Below are 25,621 nucleotides of genomic sequence, written 5' to 3'. Positions count from 1 at the left end.
AAGACTTTGGTTTTTAATGTAAATATATAACCTAATCATATTATTATCTGTAGTAGAAAGCAATTGGTTAGAAGAAGCCTGCATAACCAACCCATAAAGTAAAATGCAACATCCATTTATGGTCAGCTATGTAAACTCTGACATTGATTTATCCTGCAATAGATTTTGTTCAATTGGTAATATAAATGTTTGTCTTCTTCTAATCCCTTTTAAAGGAGAAAGTAATCTAAAAGTAAGTGAAAGTAATCAGATTACATTACTGAGTTTGGGTAATCCAAAAGTTATATTACAATTGGACAGGTAACTGTAACAGATTACATTTAGATAAATGTCATACGTCACATAATCTAAAATCTTGCCTGATTTATGTCCAGACATTGATTAACCTCTTAAATGTAATGGCAAAATTTAGATTTCCACGTAAATAGGCATACCCAAAAGTAACTGCTATTCATGTGTAATTACATGATTCTGACATGCCAAAACTTGGTATATTTGGAAAGAACACATCTGGGAGATTATGAGGATATGATCAGAAAATAGATAGGAGTTGCATAGTTCAGAATACACAAGATCAAGCACACACAAAATAACTGTTTTTTAGTTTTTTTATTGAAAGTCATCTTTCTTTGACAAGCTATAAGTGAATTATTGATTCCCAGAGCAGTGGCTGCTCCTGAAAAAATTCTCAGGGGGGGCAATTTTTCTGATGATTTAGGTGACCTACACACATTTTAAAAAAGATATGTCCAGCAACAACATGAAGACAGGGGCAGCATATAAGTCAATACTGATATACACATTACTTGCTTCAAAAAGGCCTCATGGTTGAATTGGAAATATGTGCACCTGAGCAAGCAGGAGCTTTTGATAGAGGCTACTGAAAACATTGATGCAAGTTATTGGTAATAAGAAATTTTTATAGACTTCCATATTCTGCCCTCTTGTATAGATTTGTGAAAATGAACAGTGATAGACATTTTGCCTGAAAACAGAATTTGAAAATAATTTCTAGAAAAGGTAAACACAGCTATCTGTATGGCTTTGTAAATATGAACAACCATATTCTGGCCAATTGTATAGATTTGTAAAAAAAATTGTTTACTTTTTTTAAAAATGAAAAATAACTATTTTAAACAACATCAACTGTGAACTGATTTGGGCGTGTGTGTGTTAAAGAGACAGACAGGGAGGGACAAAGAGAGAGAGAGGCTACATTACTTGTACTGAAACTGTTCTCTTCTCTCTTTCAATGCAGCAAAGCGGTCAATGACTTTCTCATTGAAATCAGGCATGCTGAGGACTAGTTTACTAGTTACTTTTTAGCTTGCTGCATGATCAAATTCAGCTGATGCGCATAGCAATGCACGTAATGGCCTTTCTTGAAATGCTCACGCACCTTTTGCCTTCTCTCGCCTCATCACACTGGCTCCATCGTAAGCTTGCGCAATGAGTTTGACTTTCACGTCGTCGGCAAAAAGACCGTTCAGTCTCTCCAAAAGCACACTGGCGATTGAGACTGAGGTTGATTCCGAGATGGGAAGGAACTCAAAAAAGCGCTCCTGCACTTTGTGGTTGTCTCTTTGATGTGAACTTCTTTCAAAGAGACAATCGAGTTGCACTGAACGCTATAGCCATCTTGATAGTAGTACGTGAATTGATTGATGCTGCTACCCGCTCTTTTCTTAGTTACGTTCATGGTTACGTTACGTATGACGAAAGCGCGTAAGTGCAAGCCCTCAGAAACCCATAGAGATTGTATTGAAAGCTCTGAAATTTGAAAAAAATAGATTTTACATGGGAGTCTATGACAGACTTCTGGGCGATTTTCAACCTGACTGAAATCGCCCCAAAAGGGGGGGGGGCATTTGAAGCACGACTTTAGCCTGATTGGACATTTAGTGGCAGTGTGGCACTGTGGCAGATCAGACGTCTAGATTACAACACTGATAACTACTGTTGCCGTGATATAATTGATTAGAAAAAAAATCCCTTCCTTTTCCCGTTTGGCAGTGCGTCGCCCATATCGCCCTATTGAACACACCGCCCCTGTCCCAGAGCTAGAAACACATCAGATGGCTTCCACAACATGTGAACAATAGCAGAAAAAAATATGGGATTGATAGACCTAACAACTAGAAACAGGACGTTTCCAAGTGTCCCTACACCTCTCCAAAGTGGCATATGTCTGTAAATTAGATAATTCCAGTGCTATTACATATTTGCAATCCCTAAATGCGTTTTGTTCAGTATAAAAACAATGTCTACCATATCAACCTCACTCAAACATTGTGGTGGTGTTATGGGGTATCCAGGGTACATTCAAGTGTCCATTCAACCTCTCTAAAGTGTCCGAATGTGGTAATTGCACTGTTTTTGCACACTGGATGTGCCTAAAAGTTATTGTTCACTATGAAAACTAAATTTCTACAACACCAACCTCTCTCAAACATTGTGGTGGTGTCGGGGGACATTCGATGTTGCCATTCAGTCATACATCATCAGATAACATTGGCAATAGGCTAGATTTGTTCCTACCAACCTAAGGATTCATTTCATACCCCCGTGTAGCTATAGCTCAAACACAGACCAAATCGAAGCTTACCTTGTAAGATGTTTGCTGTTTGGTGAAAACGTTGCGTAAAATAAACATTTTGACTCTCGGGGCTGGTAATCAATAACGGTAGGTCACAGGCAGACAAATAAGACATACTCATGATCTGTGTAGTCCCGTCTTTCGGTGAGTAAAGACGTATTCCGTGTTTATTTTGTTTATGCTTCGCAACGCTAACCTGAATGAAGGTAGCATCCATCTTAAAATGAGGTCATCGGCTTGGCCTGTCCTTAAACATTTGTTTGCCCATATATGGTAGTAAGTCACAACAAAGATTTTAAGGCATAGGTCAATAGCCAAGATACTCAGCTTTCCACAGACACCCTGCTTTTGAAGATACGGGCTACCGTTCTCATACCAGACTGAATTGAATAAAACAAATCTAATAGGGTCCCCGAATATGGGGATATTACATTTAAGAGTTTAACACCTGCTTATTATGAGAAGCACATTTATTGACTGTGATTGATGTGGGGATATTTATCATGTGAATATATTACCTGAATGTGCTCATATACCATTTTCATAGCTTTATTGAAGTTGATTGTCAATTAGGTACGTACAGTGGGGAAAAAAAGTATTTAGTCAGCCACCAATTGTGCAAGTTCTCCCACTTAAAAAGATGAGAGAGGCCTGTAATTTTCATCATAGGTACACGTCAACTATGACAGACAAATTGAGAAATAAAAATCCAGAAAATCACATTGTAGGATTTTTTATGAATTTATTTGCAAATTATGGTGGAAAATAAGTATTTGGTCACCTACAAACAAGCAAGATTTCTGGCTCTCACAGACCTGTAACTTCTTCTTTAAGAGGCTCCTCTGTCCTCCACTCGTTACCTGTATTAATGGCACCTGTTTGAACTTGTTATCAGTATAAAAGACACCTGTCCACAACCTCAAACAGTCACACTCCAAACTCCACTATGGCCAAGACCAAAGAGCTGTCAAAGGACACCAGAAACAAAATTGTAGACCTGCACCAGGCTGGGAAGACTGAATCTGCAATAGGTAAGCAGCTTGGTTTGAAGAAATCAACTGTGGGAGCAATTATTAGGAAATGGAAGACATACAAGACCACTGATAATCTCCCTCGATCTGGGGCTCCACGCAAGATCTCACCCCATGGGGTCAAAATGATCACAAGAACGGTGAGCAAAAATCCCAGAACCACACGGGGGGACCTAGTGAATGACCTGCAGAGAGCTGGGACCAAAGTAGCAAAGCCTACCATCAGTAACACACTACGCCGCCAGGGACTCAAATCCTGCAGTGCCAGACGTGTCCCCCTGCTTAAGCCAGTACATGTCCAGGCCCGTCTGAAGTTTGCTAGAGTGCATTTGGATGATCCAGAAGAGGATTGGGAGAATGTCATATGGTCAGATGAAACCAAAATAGAACTTTTTTGGTAAAAACTCAACTCGTCGTGTTTGGAGGACAAAGAATGCTGAGTTGCATCCAAAGAACACCATACCTACTGTGAAGCATGGGGGTGGAAACATCATGCTTCGGGGCTGTTTTTCTGCAAAGGGACCAGGACGACTGATCCGTGTAAAGGAAAGAATGAATGGGGCCATGTATCGTGAGATTTTGAGTGAAAACCTCCTTCCATCAGCAAGGGCATTGAAGATGAAACGTGGCTGGGTCTTTCAGCATGACAATGATCTCAAACACACCGCCCGGGCAACGAAGGAGTGGCTTCGTAAGAAGCATTTCAAGGTCCTGGAGTGGCCTAGCCAGTCTCCAGATCTCAAGCCCATAGAAAATCTTTGGAGGGAGTTGAAAGTCCGTGTTGCCCAGCGACAGCCCCAAAACATCACTGCTCTAGAGGAGGTCTGCATGGAGGAATGGGCCAAAATACCAGCAACAGTGTGTGAAAACCTTGTGAAGACTTACAGAAAACGTTTGACCTGTGTCATTGCCAACAAAGGGTATATAACAAAGTATTGAGAAACTGTTGTTATTGACCAAATACTTATTTTCCACCATAATTAGCAAATAAATTCATTAAAAATCCTACAATGTGATTTTCTGGGAAAAAAAATCTCATTTTGTCTGTCATAGTTGACGTGTACCTATGATAAAAATTACAGGCCTCTCTCATATTTTTAAGTGGGAGAACTTGCACAATTGGTGGCTGACTAAATACTTTTTTTCCCCACTGTAATTGGTAGGGTTTGTGATGCACTCTGGGTAATGGATGTTACTACAAGAAGCATGCCATTGCGTTGTTTGACAGACAGGTCGGCATGTTGGCATGTTGGCAGGATGATAGGATGATAGGATGATAGGATGATAGGATGATAGGATGATTGAAGCCTGGGTATGCGTTTGTTAGAGCTCTCTTTGATTCCTACCTTCTGAACCTTGTTCAGTTTATTCTTTTTGTAAATAATTGTACAGTTTGCAGGCTCTTTATCCTCACTTTGCAAATAGATAGCCTCACCCTGACAAGAATACTGCATCTACTTAGTCAGTGTTAAAATCCAACCGCATGGTCAACCTCAGAATGGTGTCAGAAGTGGGATCAATCCCATCACAGTGAGGAGTGCAGGCGAACGCTATGAGATGGAAACTAGCTCTCACAGTCTCACATCAGAATTAGGCTTTCATCCATGTTTCTCAAACCTCAAATTTCGAAGTTGTTGCAAATGTCAAATTTCTAACTGTTTAAGGTTAAGTTTAGGCATTAACTCTGAATGGTTAAGGTTTGGGATAGGCTTAAAACAAAAATCACAAAAACAACTTTCTATCGCTGGATTCAAACTTGCAACCTTTGGAATCAGAGGCAGATGCTTACGCCCGTCCACAATGCCCTAGCAAAACTGAAACCTACTTGACGGTAACAGCGCTCACTGTTGCCCCTAGAGGCCGGTTTCCACGTCATCTCCCAACATCCTCAGACATAGATGGACGTTGAATACTGACTTGTGACACGGGTGATTGGCTGAAGATGGAGGAAGGTGACTTGACGCTCAAGTTGGTGAACACTGCTTACCACTTGTTCTGGTGGCTGAACATTGAGGATGACCTGTTTGAAGGGGCTGCAGAGGTCATCCGGGCCTCTATCCATGAATTCCCACAGGCCTGGCAGCACTGGGCAGATGCTTAGCTGGCCGACTCACTGCTGGTGCAGCTCTTCCAGGCGCAGCGGTTTCTGCTGAAGGCCTGTCTCCGGGGAAGGAGGTGCGACTGCGATACCCGCACCCTTAAGAGAAGCTGTGTATGTGACTGGGAAGTCTCTCCTGGTGGCAAGAACTGGTGTTACCTGCGGTACTGGCTACCAGAGTGTTCCACCAGCCATGGAGGTCTGCTGTAGAGACCCCACAGTCAAGCCCAGTTATCAATGAGGAGCTGCCCATTCTGTTGTCTCCTGTTCTGCGGTCTGCTCCTGGAAGAGAGGATGAGCTTTCCCTGTCTGATGTTGAGGTCGCCGAGATACCTGTCCCTGATCTTCTGCTCCCTGCTGGGGTTGAGTCTGAGCTGCAGCGTTGGGCTGTTGCTGAGCTGCCGATGGAGGGGGCTGTTCCTGAGCCGGTGATGGTTCCGGTGTTTCCGTCCACTGAAGGAGAGGAGTGCGCAGAGTTTACTCTCTCTGTGCAAGCCGTGCTGCAGGCTGGGGTGCCTGATACTCCAGAGTAGCTGCAGGGTTTCTGATACTGTTGATGAGCTGGTGGTGATCCAGCTTCCCATGGCCTTTACTGCGGAGCTGATGGATGGCGGTGGGGCGGTATCTCTGCCGGTTGCTGGCAAGAGTGAAGAGCCTCTCACACTATTTCCTACTGAAACTGACAATACTGAGCTGTGCCCTAGGCCTGAAGCTGGAGAGTGGTCTGACCCTGTCCTGGGTTCTGCTGAGGTACTGGCAGTAGAAACTGAACATTGTTTAGCTGACTCACCTGCACTACAAATGGTGACAGTGGCAAAAAGTGTTGACACGCCCTTAACAACCAAGCAGGTCAGTGAAGGTCTGTTTTCTGACTCGGGAGTGAAGGTCAAGATGAACAATACTACAGAGTTCAAGTTCTCATTGTTTCAGGTGATGTTGCTCATTCTTGTGTTCTACCTTTGTAGGCCTACTTCAATGCAATGTCGGTATTCTGGTCAGGTAAAATGCCAGCAAGCTCCTATTATGGTTCATATACCTGAGAACATGGTCAATGACTTTACACACAATCCATATTCACCATTGAGATAGCTAGCTACCACCCTCCAATAGAACCATGCTAGCTGATGCATGCACACAAGCTAGCTCAAATTTACTAGCTACAAAACACAACCTAAAAAGTGAACTCACAAGATGGTTCGTCAAGCACTGAAGCAACTGCATTCCAAGCAATCTCCTTCTTTGGCATGTCTTTGTAGTGTTTGCTTTTCACATTATAAAGCTCTGTATACTTTTCCACTTTGATAATAAGCCTCTCGTTGTCCATGATTAGTTTTTGTTGGTAATATACGAGCTCAGGTCAGGTGACCAGTCAAGGTACTAAGCTAGCAATTATTTTTGTGGGGTGAGCTAAATTTAGAAACGCAGAACTGAACAACACAATAAAGTGTACTTTCATGAACAATTTATTAACGCTTTTACATGAAAATATGCACAAACAACTTGCATTGCTTCGCATAGACGCAAGAAAAATAGACGCTTTTTAAGTTGGTGCGCTTTGCTCACTTAAAAATGTAACGTGTCTTGTTTGAATTGGGCTTTATACAGCACTGCTGACTCCAGACCTGTTTACGAAAAAAAAATAACTGGCTCAGGAAGTCAGCATCAGATAAGCGGATTCCTCGGATACACAAGACGAGCAGACACGTTTCCAGGGAGACGGCCCTGCTAAGGATATGGCCCAAATTATATTAGCTTTGGGAAGGATGTGTGTTGAGAGGGCAAGAATATGAATGTACTTGTGTGTGTGCGTGTATGCCTGCTTACATGGAAAAGAGTTTGAAATGATATCATAGCAATAAATTGACATCACAGCTCTTGCAAACAATGTCTCTGCTGAATTATTTGTTGATGTTTATCTTAAGAGCTAAACTATGTTATTAATTTCCACAGTTGTTCCTTTGTGCTCTTGGTCAGGGACTGCTTTGGTTTTTGGTCAAATTCTCAACTAATTGACCATGGACACCAATTCTCAGCTTTACTTTGTGCTCCATAGCACGTACACTCAATATGATGTGCTCCAAATGGATACCAGGTGCTTCAACTCAACACCCTTTTTAACAGAACTACAGTAAGGACAGTTGGTGAGGACCTTCACTGAAACATTACGGAAGCAGCCCTGTAAAGGAATGCTGATGAAGAACTGTGCAACTGAAGCTTTTCTCTTTTTCATCAGACAAAAAGCAAAGAACAGAACAGAGAAATACATACCATGTGTGAAGTTGCACACTATGCCATTGGCACAAGAAGTCATATTTTGTCTGTTTTCAAGTTCAACAGAAAGCCAGTTCAACAGTAAGCCAGTAATCAGTTTTCACTGCATTGATGTACTGCAATATTTCCCCCTTGCATTTCATGTGCATTTGAAATAATGTTAAAAGTTGCTATTATGAAACTAACTTAATTCCACACTAAATGCGACAGGTTGTGCTTATTCATATGCTGATCTCTCCTTTCCTAATTCCTTCTCTCCATCCTTCTCCTTTTCTCTTTGTCTCAGACGACTAGCCCCCCACCTGAGCGACCAGGCCAGCTGGCATTGATGTCAGAGACTGCAGACTGCATGCCAGTACAACAGTCATGGAAAGGCCCAACTCATGTCATGACTGAAGTCACAGCACAGCATAGAGAACAGACTGCTATGGCACTTTAAATGTCAGAGTTGTCTGTCAGAGAGGGAGAGAGAGAGATTTTTTGACACCACTAATAAATGGTTATTTAAGACTAAGTGAAATCATCAGGGGGAAAATCATTGCCTGGGTGAGTCAATAAAAGCATGGTGATTGCATTTTTTAGACTCAGGCAGCTTACAGTAATGTCTTCCCAGCGAGGAGCATGAGGAGGCGATGCTGCATTGAGCAGCAGATCTGTCATAATCTGCCAGCCGGTATATTATCTAGGTGCCTTCTTTAATGAGGTGCCTTCTTTAGCTGACAGTTCCTCCTTTGTTGTTATTGCTCTTTCTTTCTCTCTCTCTCCTCTCCATTTCAAACATACACTGTTGTTGCTCTCGGTTAAGAAGCCAAACATTCTATCACACCTTTTTGTTCTCTCTTTCATTCTCACTTATTCTCTTTCTCCCTTTCTTTCTCTCTCTATCACTCTCTCTAGTCCGTAGAGGAGTGATGGGGCACGGGGGAATCGTTCTCCAAACAGCTTCCCCCTCAGACATGTCAACACCCTGTTAGGCCCTGCTAGCTTCCACCGCCAGGAGCATGTTGGGAAAGTGAGACATCCAGCTCTTTCCTGCTGGTTACCACTTTCTTTCATCTCTCTGTCGTTCCCATCCCTTCTTCATTCACTCACTCTCAGAACCAGCCTCGCCGTCTCTTCTCTACCTGGAAATGATTCTGAACTTCAAGTGGCCCAAATATCCTTTGCTTCCTTCCTGGCTGAATGTTTGTCCATAGGCATGGGTGAGTGGAGGGAAGTCTGGGAGAAGGATGAGGGCATTTATCCACAATAAAGTATGTGCGCTTTCCCCGTTTTTGTTCCTGAGGAATTGTAAATGTTCCCAGCTAAGTAAACACAAGCTAAATAATGTGCACCGTTAATTCATAGTAGAAAGAAATGGCCTGCCATACTTGATTTGAGTGGTGTTCATTTTTGCTAATGAAGAAGAAAGCTCTTTAAAGCTTTGGAGACCAAAGCGGGACTTCATCAAATGCCGATCGCTCATAATTAAACGTACAAATATTTAACCGAGCTCCTTTAACCTTTCAAGTCATATTCTATTATTAAAACCGCTATCGGAATCCCACGGCACCCATTTACATGAAAACGATGTTTGGCATGCTCTGTGGAATATATTCAAATTAAGATATTATACGGACAAATATACACTACCGGTCAAAAGTTTTAAAACACCTATTCATTCAATGTTTTTTCCTTATTTTTAAAATTTTCTACATTGTAGAATAATAGTGAAGAGATCAAAACTATGAAATAACACATATGGAATTATGTAGTAACCAAAAAAGTGTTAAACAAATCAAAATATATTTTATATTTGAGATTCTTCAAATAGCCACCCTTTGCCTTGATGACAGCTCTGCACACTCTTGGCATTCTCTCAACCAGCTTCACCTGGATTGCTTTTCCAACCGTCTTGAAGGAGTTCCCACAGAATTTTTTGAGGATCTGAGGACCCATGCCAAATCTTTTTAGTCTCCTGAGGGGGAATAGGCTTTGTCGTGCCCTCTTCACGACTGTCTTGGTGTGCTTGGACCATGATAGTTCGTTGGTGATGTGGACACCAAGGAACTTGAAGCTCTCAACCTGTTCCACTATTCTCATCGACGGGGCTGTAGTGGAACAGGTTGAGAGCTTCAAGTTCCTTGGTGTCCACATCACCAACGAACTATCATGGTCCAAGCACACCAAGACAGTCGTGAAGAGGGCACGACAAAGCCTATTCCCCCTCAGGAGACTAAAAAGATTTGGCATGGGTCCTCAGATCCTCAAAAATTCTACAGCTGCACCATCGAGAGCATCCTGACTGGTTGCATCACCGCCTGGTATGGCAACTGCTTGGCCTCTGACCGCAAGGCACTACAGAGGGTAGTGCGTACGGCCCAGTACATCACTGGGGCAAAGCTCCCTGCCATCCAAGACCTCTATACCAGGCGGTGTCAGAGGAAGGCCCTCAAAATTGTCAAAGACTCCAGCCACCCTAGTCATAGACTGTTCTCTCTGCTACCGCACGGCAAGCGGTACCGGAGTGCCAAGTCTAGGTCCAAAAGACTTCTCAACAGCTTCTACCCACAAGCCATAAGACTCCTGAACAGCTAATCATGGCTACCCGGACTATTTGCACTGCCCCCCCACCCCATCCTTTTACGCTGCTGCTACTCTGTTAAGTATTTATGCATAGTCACTTTAACTCTACCCACATGTACATATTACCTCAACTACCTCAACTAGCCGGTGCCCCCGCACATTGACTCTGCACCGTTACCCCCCTGTATATATAGCCTCCCTACTGTCACTTTATTTTACTTCTGCTCTTTGTTTTTCTCAACACTTTTTTTGTTGTTGTTTTATTCTTACTTTTTTGTTTAAAATAAACGCACTGTTGGTTAAGGGCTGTAAGTAAGCATTTCACTGTAATGTCTGCACTTGTTGTATTCGGCGCATGTGACCAATAAAATTTGATTTGATTTGATTTGATATAATGAGCACTTATTGGCTGCTTTTCCTTCACTCTGCGGTCCGACTCATCCCAAACCATCTCAATTTGGTTGAGATCGGGAGATTGTGCAGGCCAGGTCATCTGATGCAGCACTCCATCACTCTCCTTCTTGGTATTATAGACCTTACACAGCCTGGAGGTGTGTAGGGTTATTGTCCTCTTGAAAAACAAATGATAGTCCAACTAAGCCCAAAGCAGATGGGATGGCGTATCGCTGCAGAATGCTGTGGTATCCATGCTGGTTAAGTGTGCCTTGAATTCTAAATAAATCACAGACAGTGTCACCAGCAAAGCACCCCCACACACCATAACACCTCCTCCTCCATACTTTACAGTGGGAAATTGCTCGTGTACCTTGGCCCAAGCAAGTCTCTTCTTAATACTGGTGAGGTTTCTTTGCAGCAATTCGACCATGAAGGCCTGATTCACACAGTCTCCTCTGAACAGTTGATGTTGAGATGTGTCATTTACTTGAACTCTGTGAAGCATTTATTTGGGCTGCAATTTCTGAGGCTGGTAACTCTAATGAACTTATCCTCTGCAGCAGAGTTAACTCTGGGTCTTCCATTCCTGTGGCGGTCATCATGAGAGCCAGTTTCATCATAGTGCTTGATGGTTTTTGCTACTGCACTTGAAGAAACGTTCAATGTTCTTGAAATATTTCGTATTGACTGACCTTCATGTCTTAAAGTAATGATGGACTGTCGTTTCTCTTTGCTTATTTGTGCTGCACTTGCCATAATATGGACTTGGTCTTTTACCAAATATGGCTATCTTCTGTATACCCCCCCTACCTTGTCACAACACAACTGATTGGCTAAAACGCATTAAGAAGGAAAGAAATTCCACAAATTAACTTTTATGAAGGCACACCTGTTAATTGAAATGCATTCCAGGTGACTACCTCATGAAGCTGGTTGAAAGAATGCCAAGAGTGTGCAAAGCTGTCATCAAGGCAAAGGTTGGCTATCTGAAGAATCTCAAATATAAAGTATATTTTGATTTGTTTAACACTTTTTTGGTTACTATCTGATTCCATATGTGTTATTTCATAGTTTTGATGTCTTCACTATTATTCACATTGTAAAAAATAAAGAAAAACCCTTGAATGAGTAAGTGTTCTAAAACTTTTGACCGGTAGTGTACTTCAAAAGCGGGGAATGGACTGTAATGTAAAATATGCATGTTTTATTACCCTCCAGCACATTTTGTCGTGAAGGGAAAACTCTTTATGCATGTATAAAGTACTACAGAAAACTAGCTATATAGCCCATTATGCAATATCAATATCAAGCATCCATGCGGACATAAATAGGGATACATTTCACTGATATAAGATAATTCAGCCATAAATGCTTATTAATGATTTATTATATATAGCTTATTGACACATTATAAACAGCTATCACAAATATAGATACAGTGCATTAAAGCATATTGAGCGTAGGTTACATGTATAATAAATGCTAAGCCAACTAATAAACTGTGTTCCCTCGAACATGCTTACACTATGTCGGAAAGGTTTTCATCATGGTGTAGGGAGTTAGAATAGGCTAAATAAATAACACAGTAGTACTAATTGAGCCCCAGCTGTGATGTGTAACTGTCAGCCACACTGCCTTTTTGTCTGCGGTTGTGAGAAGCTGTGTTCATAATATTTTCATTGGAGGGCAAAGGCGCACACAAGGTGACCGCATTGCAGGGTGTGTGAGCAGTAAGCCATCAAGTCTGTTTGCCTCCCGGCGATATGTGCAAAGCCCTCTGTATGTGTATCTTTGCTCAGCTCTCGGTATGTGTGTTTCTTTGCTAAGTTCCCTGTGTGTGTGTTACTTGTACATTGAGGTTTTTAGGGTGAGATCGTGGCCCGATAAATGGCTTCTACCAGTCCTACAACCCAGCAGGACAGGCCGAGGGCTGTCTATAAACCATTTCCTGAATAACAAGTTTGATATCAAAATATTATTCCATTCGCAGAGTTGTTCATTGATTTGTATCAGGAAACAAAAAAATGTTTGGGTCCCTAGAGTATATTTTCTGGGGAGGTGCAATGCGATTATTTTTATACCTCCTACGGGAAACATTACTTCCCTTTTGTTACAGTTTCAGGTTGCAGTATTTTCAACCCCTCAACTTCCCATAAAATAAACTTTCAAATACTAATGAATTAAACAAACACAATTAATTCAGAGTAAAAAATGGCCTACTGAATTATTTGCCTCATATTTTCAATAGTATCTCTGTAGGCAGTTCTAGTCCCACAACTAAGGTATCTTGGTTGTGGGATCAATTTTGGGCCCTGTACTTTTTACTGTCTATATAAACAACATTTGTTTGTCTGTAGGAAGTTGTAACCTCCACTTGTATGTGGATGATACTGTTGTGTATTCTGTTGCCCCTTTTATTGACAAGGCTCTCTCTGAGCTACAATCTGATTTTTTGCTTTGCAGAAAGGCCTTGTTGAACTGAAATTAGTCCTTAATGCAGGTAAAACTAAGTATAAGTTATTTTCTAAAAAGCTTAAATAGGTATCTGATGATTTATGCATTTGTACATTGGATAGTGCCCACATTGATCTTGTCCCCACTTATAAATATCTGTGTATCTTGATTGACGAGAATCTATCATTCAGAAAGCATATTGATGATAGTTAAGAAGTTAAGAATTAAAATGAGCTTCCTTTATAGGAATAGGGCATGCCTTTCCTTAAATAGCATACCTTTCATTAAATAATTCAGTCGACATTCATAACGGTTATAGATTATGGTGATATCGTTTACATGAATGCAGCTGCCAATTGTATTGAAGCCATTGGATGCAGTTTATCACAACGCATTACGTTTTATTTCAACACAATCTCACACTCAATTCGTGCAAATATGTACACATTTTTTTTCAGCAGATTTTGTGTGTTTTTTTGTGACTTAATTCGTGTGAAAAGACACATTTTTGTGCGACTTCATTCATAGGAAAAGTAAACAATTTGGGGAATACTTCGGAACAATCTTTTGAAAGTTATTAGAGCAATGCATGATGGGCAATGGTGTTCTACACTGCCATTTTTTTGTATCCCACATTTATAAAAAATATTTAAAAAAATGTGTTAATAACCCAATATTGTTAATCAACCAGGTTGTCACCGAAATAATTATAATATAATAGTAGCCTTACGTTGTTATTTTTTTTAAATTAATGCCAATACTGTTTTCTGTGCTTTTTTTCACTTAATACTTTGGATACGGGTGCACTTGTCTACATTACACAATTTTCTTCATAATGCATTTAATACAAGGCTCCACTTTTTCGTGTACATTACACCATTTCTTTCATAATGTATTTTATAAAGGCTATGTCAAATACACACACTCACTTTGTACTCATGTTATAGCCAACTCTTGACTTGTGTATGAATTATTTTGAATAACATATTTGTATCTATTTGTCATGTATTCATTATCTTTAACTGGTTAAATGTTTGTAGTGTGAATGTTTCAGTAATGATTAACATGGTTAAATAGTCGTAAATCTCATTTTTATACATATTCTGTATTTCCACTGAAGAAAGCAATAGTTAATCAACACACTACTGTAAATAAATGGACACTACCAGTAATAAAATGGAAATTGCTCTCCGTAAATAAATGGTGAGAAATGCTCAGTCTGAAGCCATTCGGCTATGGGTTTCACAGCCCTATAATAATGATACAAGTTATATCAGCTTAAAAAGGGTTTATTTACAACCTATGGGGTATAAGATGTTGGGAATAGTGACATAGGAGAGTCTGAAACGAATAAAATACCCTAACCCTAAGCTATGTTCAATGTCAGCAGCAATTTCCAGTGAGAAATGCTCAGTCTGAAGCCATTCGGCTCTGGGTTTCACAGCCCTATAATAATGATACGAGTTATATCACCTTAAAAAGGGTTTATTTACAACCTCTGGGGGTATAACATGTTGGGCAAAGGGGTATAGGAGAGTCTGACATATAACCCCTAACTTGAGTTCAGTCTTCGCCAATGAGAACCAAGAGGGGCCTAGCTTCGTCCTTCATGACTGGGAAAGGCCTTGATTCTAGACCGTAGAAAATCCTACATCCATCTCATTAGATCAAAACAGGATGGATCAACAGTGATTCATTTGAATGGTTTTCATCCTTGAAAAGGATAGTTGTGTTTTGCTGCATAAAACACTTACATTATTTGTCAACCCAGATGATGTGGATCATTGTCAGGTTATTTGATATATAAGCTTCAGTAACAAAAGAACACCATGGTTGTAATAACACTTTAAATAGGTAGTTTGTAAATGTGTAGAATGTGTTTGTTTTGGGTCCACACGGGTATGTTAACTTATGTAAATTAGACAGTCACAGAGGATTTTCTTCTGAATAACTGGTGAGGGCATAGCAATTTCCATTCAGCTTCAGGCAAATTTGATGTAAGGCTTGATCACACCTGTAGTGACTACTTCTATCCATCACGTGCAATGTTGCTTATCCATTGTTCACTAGATATATCAATGTAATTACACCCAATACAATGTTGAAAACAGATTGCTTCCCACCACTAGATCACATAACTAGACGTGAGCTGGACATGATCCCAACGCTGCCACCAATGTAGCGGAAGAAAGTGAAAGCTGCAACAGGGACTCTAACCAGGACTCATACATGGCAAAGTGAGCTCTAACGGCCAATGCCATGAAAGCCTAGTAGGCCTCTGGGCAGAGGCAGTAGGCCTACAATGCTGGCATATGCCTTGTTACAATAGCCTAAGTATATAACATGATTGACACGACCGTAATAATCATCATGAAACGGCCTTGGAAGTGCCATAAGTGTAAGTCAACATAATTCATTATTTTACATTAACCTGTTTAACTGCATTGATATGGCTTAATTGATAATAGTCCTGGCTCGTTTTAGTTGCACATAACATGCATTAGGGGAATTTAAACCAAACAAATGTATTTTCCATGTCTTCACATTTTATTGATTAACTAATTTCCCATTATGAAAATGTATCCCCATTCCCCAATCAAATACCTTAATCGATACCACAAATAAAAACGGACAAATACAACTTTTTATTCCAATCTGGCAACCCTCATAAAATCCGACATAGCACCAATATCCCAAAGTATGTAGCAAAAACAAGCATTGAAAACAGCATTGGCATTAATAATGAATAAAACAACATAAGGCTACTATTATATTATAAGTATTTCAGTGACAACCTGGTTGATGAACAATATTGTGTTCTTAACACGTTTTTTTAAATATATAAATAAATGTGGGACACAAAAAAAGGCAGTGTAGAAACCATTGCCCAAAATGCATTGCTCCAACAACTTTCAAACGATTGTTCCGAAGTTTGCCCCCCAAAAATGTATTTTCCTACGAATTAAGTCGCACAAAATGTTTTGTATTTTCACAGGAATTAAGCCACACAAAAACACACCAAATCTGCTGAAATACTTTTTGTAAATATTTGCACGAATTGAGTGTGAGATTGTGTTGTTTATTACAGGAGACAGGTTCAGTACACATCATTGCTTTCTGTATCAGAGTAGGCTGGCCCTCTTTGAAGTCTTGTTGATCGATGCATTGTACTCTTTTTGTTTATAAAGCCCTCTTGCATAAACTTCCACCGTACCTTCCTTCACTGTTAACCTAGAGACGTAAAAGCTACCAGACCCAGTCTTAGGGGTGGCTAATTTAGGTACATTTGCTTTTTGCACCTTACTTGTGGAATAATCTCCAATGCTCTCTAAAATAGGAAGGGTTGGTGCCTCTTAGGGCAATTCAGATGGCTGATTTAGGACCTTTTTACTCATGAATGTGTTTGTTTTATATTATTGTGTTTTGCTTTTTGTGTATTGATGTGTAGATTGATGTATATAGTGTATATTTATGTGTATTGATGTGTATGTTTGACACAAAGAGACCTTGGTTTCAGCATGACTCCCTGTCAAAATAAGGTTAAATAAATAAAAATGTACAATGTGCAGAGAGATAAGAGTGACTTAACATTACCCAATATTTTCTCTCACATTCAGGTTTGAGAGCTCTCTCCCACCATTTGAGAAACCACTGCAGCTCAACAAAACTCAAATTGTGTTCTTGAGGTGGTCTTGGGTCCCAGAGCAGAGCATTTAGTTCTGTCAAGGAGAGCTAGGTTAAATTCTTATTTCAGGGGCACAATGTCTCAAACTGTGTACACAGAGCATGCTTCCTGATGGCTAACATGCTACCTCTTGCTAAAAATGACTGCCCAGGTCATAATCAAAACTGAGCCTTTCTAGAGACAACCTCGTATCATTCTCCATTTAAGACAGAAGCGAGTGCAGCCAAGGATTGAAAGGCCAGAGGCAGTCGGGGAAGATATATAGCTTGTATAAATATATGCAGTGCCTTGCAAAAGTATTCTTCCCCCTTGGTGTTTTTCCTATTTTGTTGCATTACAACCTGTAATTTAAATGGATTTTTATTCGGATTTCATGTAATGGACATACACAAAATAGTCCAAATTGGTGAAGTGAAATGAAAAAAAATAACTTGTTTCAAAAAATTCAAAAAAATTAATAACGGAAAAGTGGTGCGTGCATATGTATTCACCCCCTTTGCTATTAAGCCCCCAAATAAGATCCGGTGCAACCAATTACCTTCAGAAGTCACATAATTAGTTAAATAAAGTCCACCTGTGTGCAATCAAAGTGTCACATGATCTGTCACATGATCTCAGTATATATACAGTGGGGAGAACAAGTGTTTGATACACTGCTGATTTTGCAGGTTTTCCTACTTACAAAGCATGTAGAGGTCTGTAATTCTTATCATAGGTACACTTCAACTGTGAGAGACGGAATCTAAAACAAAAATCCAGAAAATCACATTGTATGATTTTTATGTAATTAATTTGCATTTTATTGCATGACATAAGTATTTGATCACCTACCAACCAGTAAGAATTCCGGCTCTCAAAGACCTGTTAGTTTTACTTTAAGAAGCCCTCCTGTTCTCCACTCATTACCTGTATTAACTGCACCTGTTTGAACTCGTTACCTGTATAAAAGACACCTGTCCACACACTCAATCAAACAGACTCCAACCTCTCCACAATGGCCAAGACCAGAGAGCTGTGTAAGGACATCAGGGATACAATTGTAGACCTGCACACGGCTGGGATGGGCTACAGGACAATAGGCAAGCAGCTTGGTGAGAAGGCAACAACTGTTGCCGCAATTATTAGAAAATGGAAGAAGTTCAAGATGACGGTCAATCACCCTCGGTCTGGGGCTCCATGCAAGATCTCACCTCGTGGGGCATCAATGATCATGAGGAAGGTGAGGGATCAGCCCAGAACTACACGGCAGGACCTGGTCAATGACCTGAAGAGAGCTGGGACCACAGTCTCAAAGAAAACCATTAGTAACACACTACGCCGTCATGGATTAAAATCCTGCAGCGCACGCAAGGTCCCCCTGCTCAAGCCAGCGCATGTCCAGGCCCGTCTGAAGTTTGCCAATGACCATCTGGATGATCCAGAGGAGGAATGGGAGAAGGTCATGTGGTCTGATGAGACAAAAATAGAGCTTTTTGGTCTAAACTCCACTCGCCGTGTTTGTAGGAAGAAGAAGGATGAGTACAACCCCAAGAACACCATCCCAACCGTGAAGCATGGAGCTGGAAACATCATTCTTTGGGGATGCTTTTCTGCAAAGGGGACAGGACGACTGCACCGTATTGAGGGGAGGATGGATGGGGCCATGTATTGCGAGATCTTGGCCAACAACCTCCTTCCCTCAGTAAGAGCATTGAAGATGGGTCGTGGCTGGGTCTTCCAGCATGACAACAACCCGAAACACACAGCCAGGGCAACTAAGGAGTGGCTCTGTAAGAAGCATCTCAAGGTCCTGGAGTGGCCTAGCCAGTCTCCAGACCTGAACCCAATAGAAAATCTTTGGAGGGAGCTGAAAGTCCGTATTGCCCAGCGACAGCCCCAAAACCTGAAGGATCTGGAGAAGGTCTGTATGGAGGAGTGGGCCAAAATCCCTGCTGCAGTGTGTGCAAACCTGGTCAAGACCTACAGGAAACGTATGATCTCTGTAATTGCAAACAAAGGTTTCTGTACCAAATATTAAGTTCTGCTTTTCTGATGTATCAAATACTTATGTCATGCAATAAAATGCAAATTAAGTACTTAAAAATCATACAATGTGATTTTCTGGATTTTTGTTTTAGATTCCGTCTCTCACAGTTGAAGTGTACCTATGATAAAAATTACAGACCTCTACATGCTTTGTAAGTAGGAAAACCTGCAAAATCGGCAGTGTATCAAATACTTGTTCTCCCCACTGTACACCTGTTCTGAAAGGCCCCACAGTCTGTAACACCACTAAACAAGGGGCACCACCAAGCAAGCGGCACCATGAAGACCAAGGAGCTCTCCAAACAGGTCAGTGACAAACTTGTGGAGAAGTACAGATCAGGGTTGGGTTATAAAAAAAAAATCTGAAACTTTGAACATCTCACGGAGCAGCATTAAATCCATTATTAAAAAATGGAAAGAATATGGCACCACAACAAACCTGCCAAGAGAGGGCCGCCCACCAAAACTCACAGACCAGGCAAGGAGGGCATTAATCAGAGAGGCAACAAAGAGACCAAAGATAACCCTGAAGGAGCTGCAAAGCCCCAGGCCGAGGAGATTGACAGTTATTTTGTGTTTCTTCCATTTGCGAATAATCGCACCAACTGTTGTCACCTTCTCACGAAGCTGCCTGGTGATGGTCTTGTAGCCCATTCCAACCTTGTGTAGGTCTACAATCTTGTCCCTGATATCCTTGGAGAGCTCTTTGGTCTTGGCCATGGTGGAGAGTTTGGAATCTGATGGATTGCTTCTGTGGACAGGTGTCTTTTATACAGGTAACAAGCTGAGATTAGGAGCACTCCCTTTAAGAGTGTGCTCCTAATCTCAGCTCATTACCTGTATAAAAGACACCTGGGAGCCAGAAATCTTTCTGATTGAGAGGGGGTCAAATACTTATTTCCCTCATTAAAATGCAAATCTATTCATAACATTTTTGACATGCATTTTTCTGGATTTTTTTGTTGTTATTATGTCTCTCACTGTTCAAATAAACCTACCATCAAAATTATAGACTGATCATGTCTTTGTCAGTGGGCAAACGTACAAAATCAGCAGGGGATCAAATACTTTTTTCCGCTCACCGTATCTTGATTATATACTTATTCAACCCTGAGACAATACATGTTAGAATCACCTTTGGCAGCGATTACAGCTGTGAGTCTTTCTGGGTAAGTCTCTAAGAGCTTTCCACACCTGGATTGTGCATCATTTGCCCATTATTCTTTTCAAGATTCTTCAAGCTTGTCAAATTGGTTGCTGATCATAGCTAAACAAACATTTTCAGGTCTTGCCATAGATTTTCAAGCAGATTTAAGTCAAAACTGTAACTCGGCCACTCAGGAACATTCACTGTTTTCTTTGTAAGCAACTCCAGTGTAGATTTGGCCTTGTGTTTTAGGTTATTGTCCTGCTGAAAGGTGAATTCATCTCTCAGTGTCTGGTGGAAAGCAGACTAAACCGGTTTTCCTCTAGGAGTTTGCCTGTGCTTAGCTTCATTCCGTTTCTTTTTTATCCTGAAAAAACTCCCTAGTCCTTAACTATTACAAGCATACCCATAACATAATGCAGCCACCACTATGCTTGAAAATATGGAGAGTGGTACTCCGTAATAAGTTGTATTGGATTTGCCCCAAACATATCACTTTGTATTCAGGACAAAAGGTTAATTGATTTACCACATTTTTTGCAGTATTACTTTAGTGCCTTGTTGCAAACAGGATGCATGTTTTGGAAAAAAATGTATTCTGTACAGGCTTCCTTCTTTTCACTCTGCTAATTAGGTTAGTATTTTGGAGTAACGACAATGTTGTTGATCCATCCTCAGTTTTCTCCTTTAAAGTCACCATTGGCCTCATGGTGAAATCCCTGAGTGGTTTCCTTCCTCTCCAGCAACTGAGTTAGGAAGGACGCCTTTGTAGTGACTGGGTGTATTGATACACCATCCAAAGTGTAATTAATAACTTCACCATGCTCAAAGGGATATTCAATGTCTGCTTCTTGTCATATTTTATTTTCATCTACCAATAAGTGCCCTCCTTTGCGAGACATTGGAAAATATTTCTGGTCTTTGTGGTTGAATCTGTGTTTGAAATTCACTGCTCGACTGAGGAACCTTACAGATAATTGTATTTGTTGGGTACAGAGATGAGGTAGTCACTCAAAAATCATGTTAAACACTATTATTGCACACACTGTGTGTCCCTTCAACTTATTAGGTGACTTGTTAAGCAAGTTTGTGCTCCTAAACTTATTTAGGCTTGCCATAACAAAGGGGTTGAATACTTATTGACTCAAGACCTCTCACCTTTTAATTTTTTATTAATTAGTACAAATGTTGAAAAACATAATTCCACTTAGACATTATGTGGTATTGTGTGTAGGCCAGTGACAAAAATAACTAAATTTAATCCATTTTAAATTCAGGCTGAAACACAACAATCAGTCAAGGGTTGTGAATACTTTCTGAAGGCACATAGATTACCTAACAGTGGGGACAAGCTAAATAACTCCCATTGTATATTGGCGAGATCTGGGTCCGTATCCAAAAGAGTCTCAGAGTAAGAGTGCTAATCCAGGATCAGTTTAGCCTTTTAGATAATAATGAATAAGATTATATGAACAGATCCTAGATCAGAACTCCAAAACTGAGACTTTTTGTGGATACAGGCCCTGGTATTGGAGCTGAAGGAAGACAAAGCCTCTCGTCCACTAATCCGTACTTCGGACGGGACTCCAAACACAGACCACTGACAAATAGAAACTCCAGGCGTGGGAAAGGAGGTGAGGGGGCCGAAGGATGTGGATGAGGATGGAGGTGAGGTTGCTATTCTACAGCATGTGTCTGTTTTAGGAAAGACGTGCCAAAGAATAACTTGGCCCGGTCTCCTTGGGAGGCAAAAGGCTCAAGTCAAATAAATACATTCTATCTAAATCCTTCAATTTTTCGCTTCATCGACAGAGATTTAGGGAGATCTAATTTTATCTAGAAATATACAAATTGTAAATGTGTAATTATACTTTAATAAACATGATGTAACACTTGTCATAGATTTTTCTGACCATGGTGTGACAGCCGATTCAACCAATAGCCAACCAGCCAATCACCACATTGTTGTGTAGTGTAGATATTGGTACTTGAGTCTATTCACGAAAATAATGCCTTTGCGTCCTTTTGACATTTTAAGTCGAAATTGTGCACCAATATTGAATTTTAAAAGCCTGTTATATTAAATGTAGTGCCCTTTAATACAGACCACATGGAGAATTCAATAAATCTGAGGCTTGCTAATGTGACTTTTAACCCACTTAACCCCACAATTTCGCCAAGTTTTTACCATCATTGTAAAGCCTTATTTTGTTGATTTGACAAAGTCATTTTATTTCATGTGACTAGTGATTCATTTACGTCTGTATGTCATTTTATGGTCAACAGTGTTACGTGAACTGAACTCTCGCTTAAATATGGTGAAACTATTCCTTTTTAAATATTTACAGTGGGGGAAAAAAGTATTTAGTCAGCCACCAATTGTGCAAGTTCTCCCACTTAAAAAGATGAGAGAGGCCTGTAATTTGCATCATAGGTACACGTCAACTATGACAGACAAATTGAGAAAAAAACATCTAGAAAATCACATTGTAGGATTTTTAATGAATTTATTTGCAAATTATGGTGGAAAATAAGTATTTGGTCACCTACAAACAAGCAATATTTCTGGCTCTCACAGACCTGTAACTTCTTCTTTAAGAGGCTCCTCTGTCCTCCACTCGTTACCTGTATTAATGGCACCTGTTTGAACTTGTTATCAGTATAAAAGACACCTGTCCACAACCTCAAACAGTCACACTCCAAACTCCACTATGGCCAAGACCAAAGAGCTGTCAAAGGACACCAGAAACAAAATTGTAGACCTGCACCAGGCTGGGAAGACTGAATCTGCAATAGGTAAGCAGCTTGGTTTGAAGAAATCAACTGTGGGAGCAATTATTAGGAAATGGAAGACATACAAGACCAGTGATAATCTCCCTCGATCTGGGGCTCCACGCAAGATCTCACCCCGTGGGGTCAAAATGATCACAAGATCGGTGAGCAAAAATCCCAGAACCACACGGGGGGACCTAGTGAATGACCTGCAGAGAGCTGGGACCAAAGTAACAAAGCCTACCATCAGTAACACACTACGCCGCCAGGGACTCAAATCCTGCAGTGCCAGACGTGTCCCCCTGCTTAAGCCAGTACATGTTCAGGCCTGTCTGAAGTTTGCTAGAGTGCATTTGGATGATCCAGAAGAGGATTGGGAGAATGTCATATGGTCAGATGAAACCAAAATAGAAATTTTTGGTAAAAACTCAACTCGTCGTGTTTGGAGGACAAAGAATGCTGAGTTGCATCCAAAGAACACCATACCTACTGTGAAGCATGGGGGTGGAAACATCATGCTTTGGGGCTGTTTTTCTGCAAAAGGACCAGGACGACTGATCCATGTAAAGGAAAGAATGAATGGGGCCATGTATCGTGAGATTTTGAGGGAAAACCTCCTTCCATCAGCAAGGGCATTGAAAATGAAACGTGGCTGGGTCTTTCAGCATGACAATGATCCCAAACACACCGCCCGGGCAACGAAGGAGTGGCTTCGTAAGAAGCATTTCAAGGTCCTGGAATGGCCTAGCCAGTCTCCAGATCTCAACCCCATAGAAAATCTTTGGAGGGAGTTGAAAGTCCGTGTTGCCCAGCGACAGCCCCAAAACATCACTGCTCTAGAGGAGATCTGCATGGAGGAATGGGCCAAAATACCAGCAACAGTGTGTGAAAACCTTGTGAAGACTTACAGAAAACGTTTGACCTGTGTCATTGCCAACAAAGGGTATATAACAAAGTATTGAGAAACTTTTGTTATTGACCAAAAGCTTATTTTCCACCATAATTTGCAAATAAATTCATTAAAAATCCTTCAATGTGATTTTCTGGATTTTTTTTTCTCATTTTGTCTGTCATAGTTGACGTGTACCTATGATGAAAATTACAGGCCTCTCTCATCTTTTTAAGTGGGAGAACTTGCACAATTGGTGGCTACTAAATACTTTTTTTCCCCACTGTATTTCAAAACAACATTGAGCATCTAATAGTAAATCATAGTGTAAAAGCAGGTTCTATTATTTTTGGCCATTTTCTGGTGTGTTGTGGTGGAATTCTGAGCGGGTCGAGCATAACATGTCAACAATGTTACCCATAGACAGACAGGCTAGAAATGTTTTAACAATTACAGTTTTTTTGTGAATCTTGCACACAACAATATTCCATTTCCCCTGTCACAAGGGGATTGATGGCTGATTTAAAATGAAATTGTCAACCCTGTTACTTTATTTGGTACTCAATAGGCACTTAGATATTTTTTTATTATTTTTTAAAGTTCCAATGCATCCGTTTTTATCTCAATATCAAATCATTTATGGGTAACAATTAAATACCTTACTCTGAATGTTTTCAATTAAAATGGTCAAAAATAAACTAAAATGGTTTTTAGAAAAGAGCAATTTCTCAAGCAATAATTGTGCTAGGACTGTCTGGGAGTGGTCTGAGCGGGGAGGGGGAAAATAGCTGTTATTGGCAGAGAGGTTTGGAACTCTTTCTTATTGGTTTATTAACTAATTTACCAGCTGGTGATGTCACCAGGAAATTTCAGACAGTCTTTTCAAACAGCTCTTACTTACACTAAAATGGAATTATCATCATTATCACAATTTCACAGTATTATTCCAACCTCATAGCGTGGAAATATACACTGAGTGTACAAAACATTAAGAACACCTTCCTGGGGTGCGGTTTCAACATGGATACGTAAAGACGTGTTCCGAGGCCTCTCCACTAAGGGTTAATACTTTTATGTTTTAACCTTTTATCTATTAAAACGAGGACACACTTTGCACACCTACTGGCTCTAGCAACATTTGGGTGGCATTCTTGGATATGTCTGGAATTGGGAAAACGAGACGAAATGGTAAACAAGAAGACACGACTGTCAAGCAGACTCAGGGACAAACAACCGGTTAGGAGGACCCCTCCCAGGGTCAGCTTGATGATGTTGAGCCTGTCTAACAATCCCTTCGATGTCACATGTGATGGCCGCAATACTGCAGGTAGGAGGCAAGATGGGTTCAGGGTTACTACCAGTATCAACAGCCGAATGAACACGAGACAGGGCGTCAGGCTTGACGTTGCGTGACCCAGGACGGTAAGACAGAGAAAAATTTAATCTCCCAAAAAATTGTGCCCACCTGGCTTGACGGGGGTTGAGCTGCTTCGCTGACTGGATGTATGCCAGATTTGTATGATCCGTCCAAACGATTAAGGGTTGTTCCGCCCCCTCCAACCAATGCTGCCACTCCTCGAGAGCCAGCTTAACGGCGAGCAGTTCACGATTGCCAACATCATAATTCCTCTCTGCCTGAGAAAGTTTCTGTGAAAGAAAAGCACAGGGATGCAGTTTGTTATCTTCAGGAGA

General features: G+C 40.8%; 1 long non-coding RNA gene across 1 annotated transcript in view; it reads right to left on the bottom strand.

The window, feature by feature from the left end:
• LOC121533788 overlaps positions 1–2,822 on the bottom strand; it is a 43,512-nt gene extending 40,690 nt beyond the window's left edge. Inside the window, exon 1 of the long non-coding RNA XR_005994507.2 lies at positions 2,606–2,822. This is a non-coding gene — a long non-coding RNA (uncharacterized LOC121533788). The remainder of the gene's footprint in view (positions 1–2,605) is intronic.
• Between the last annotated feature and the right edge of the window lie 22,799 nt (positions 2,823–25,621).

This window comes from Coregonus clupeaformis, chromosome 18 (genome assembly GCF_020615455.1).
Source record: "Coregonus clupeaformis isolate EN_2021a chromosome 18, ASM2061545v1, whole genome shotgun sequence".
NCBI classification, from domain to species: domain Eukaryota; kingdom Metazoa; phylum Chordata; class Actinopteri; order Salmoniformes; family Salmonidae; genus Coregonus; species Coregonus clupeaformis.
The sequence above is the reverse complement of the archived record's forward strand: the minus strand, read 5'-3'. Positions and strand labels throughout refer to the sequence as shown.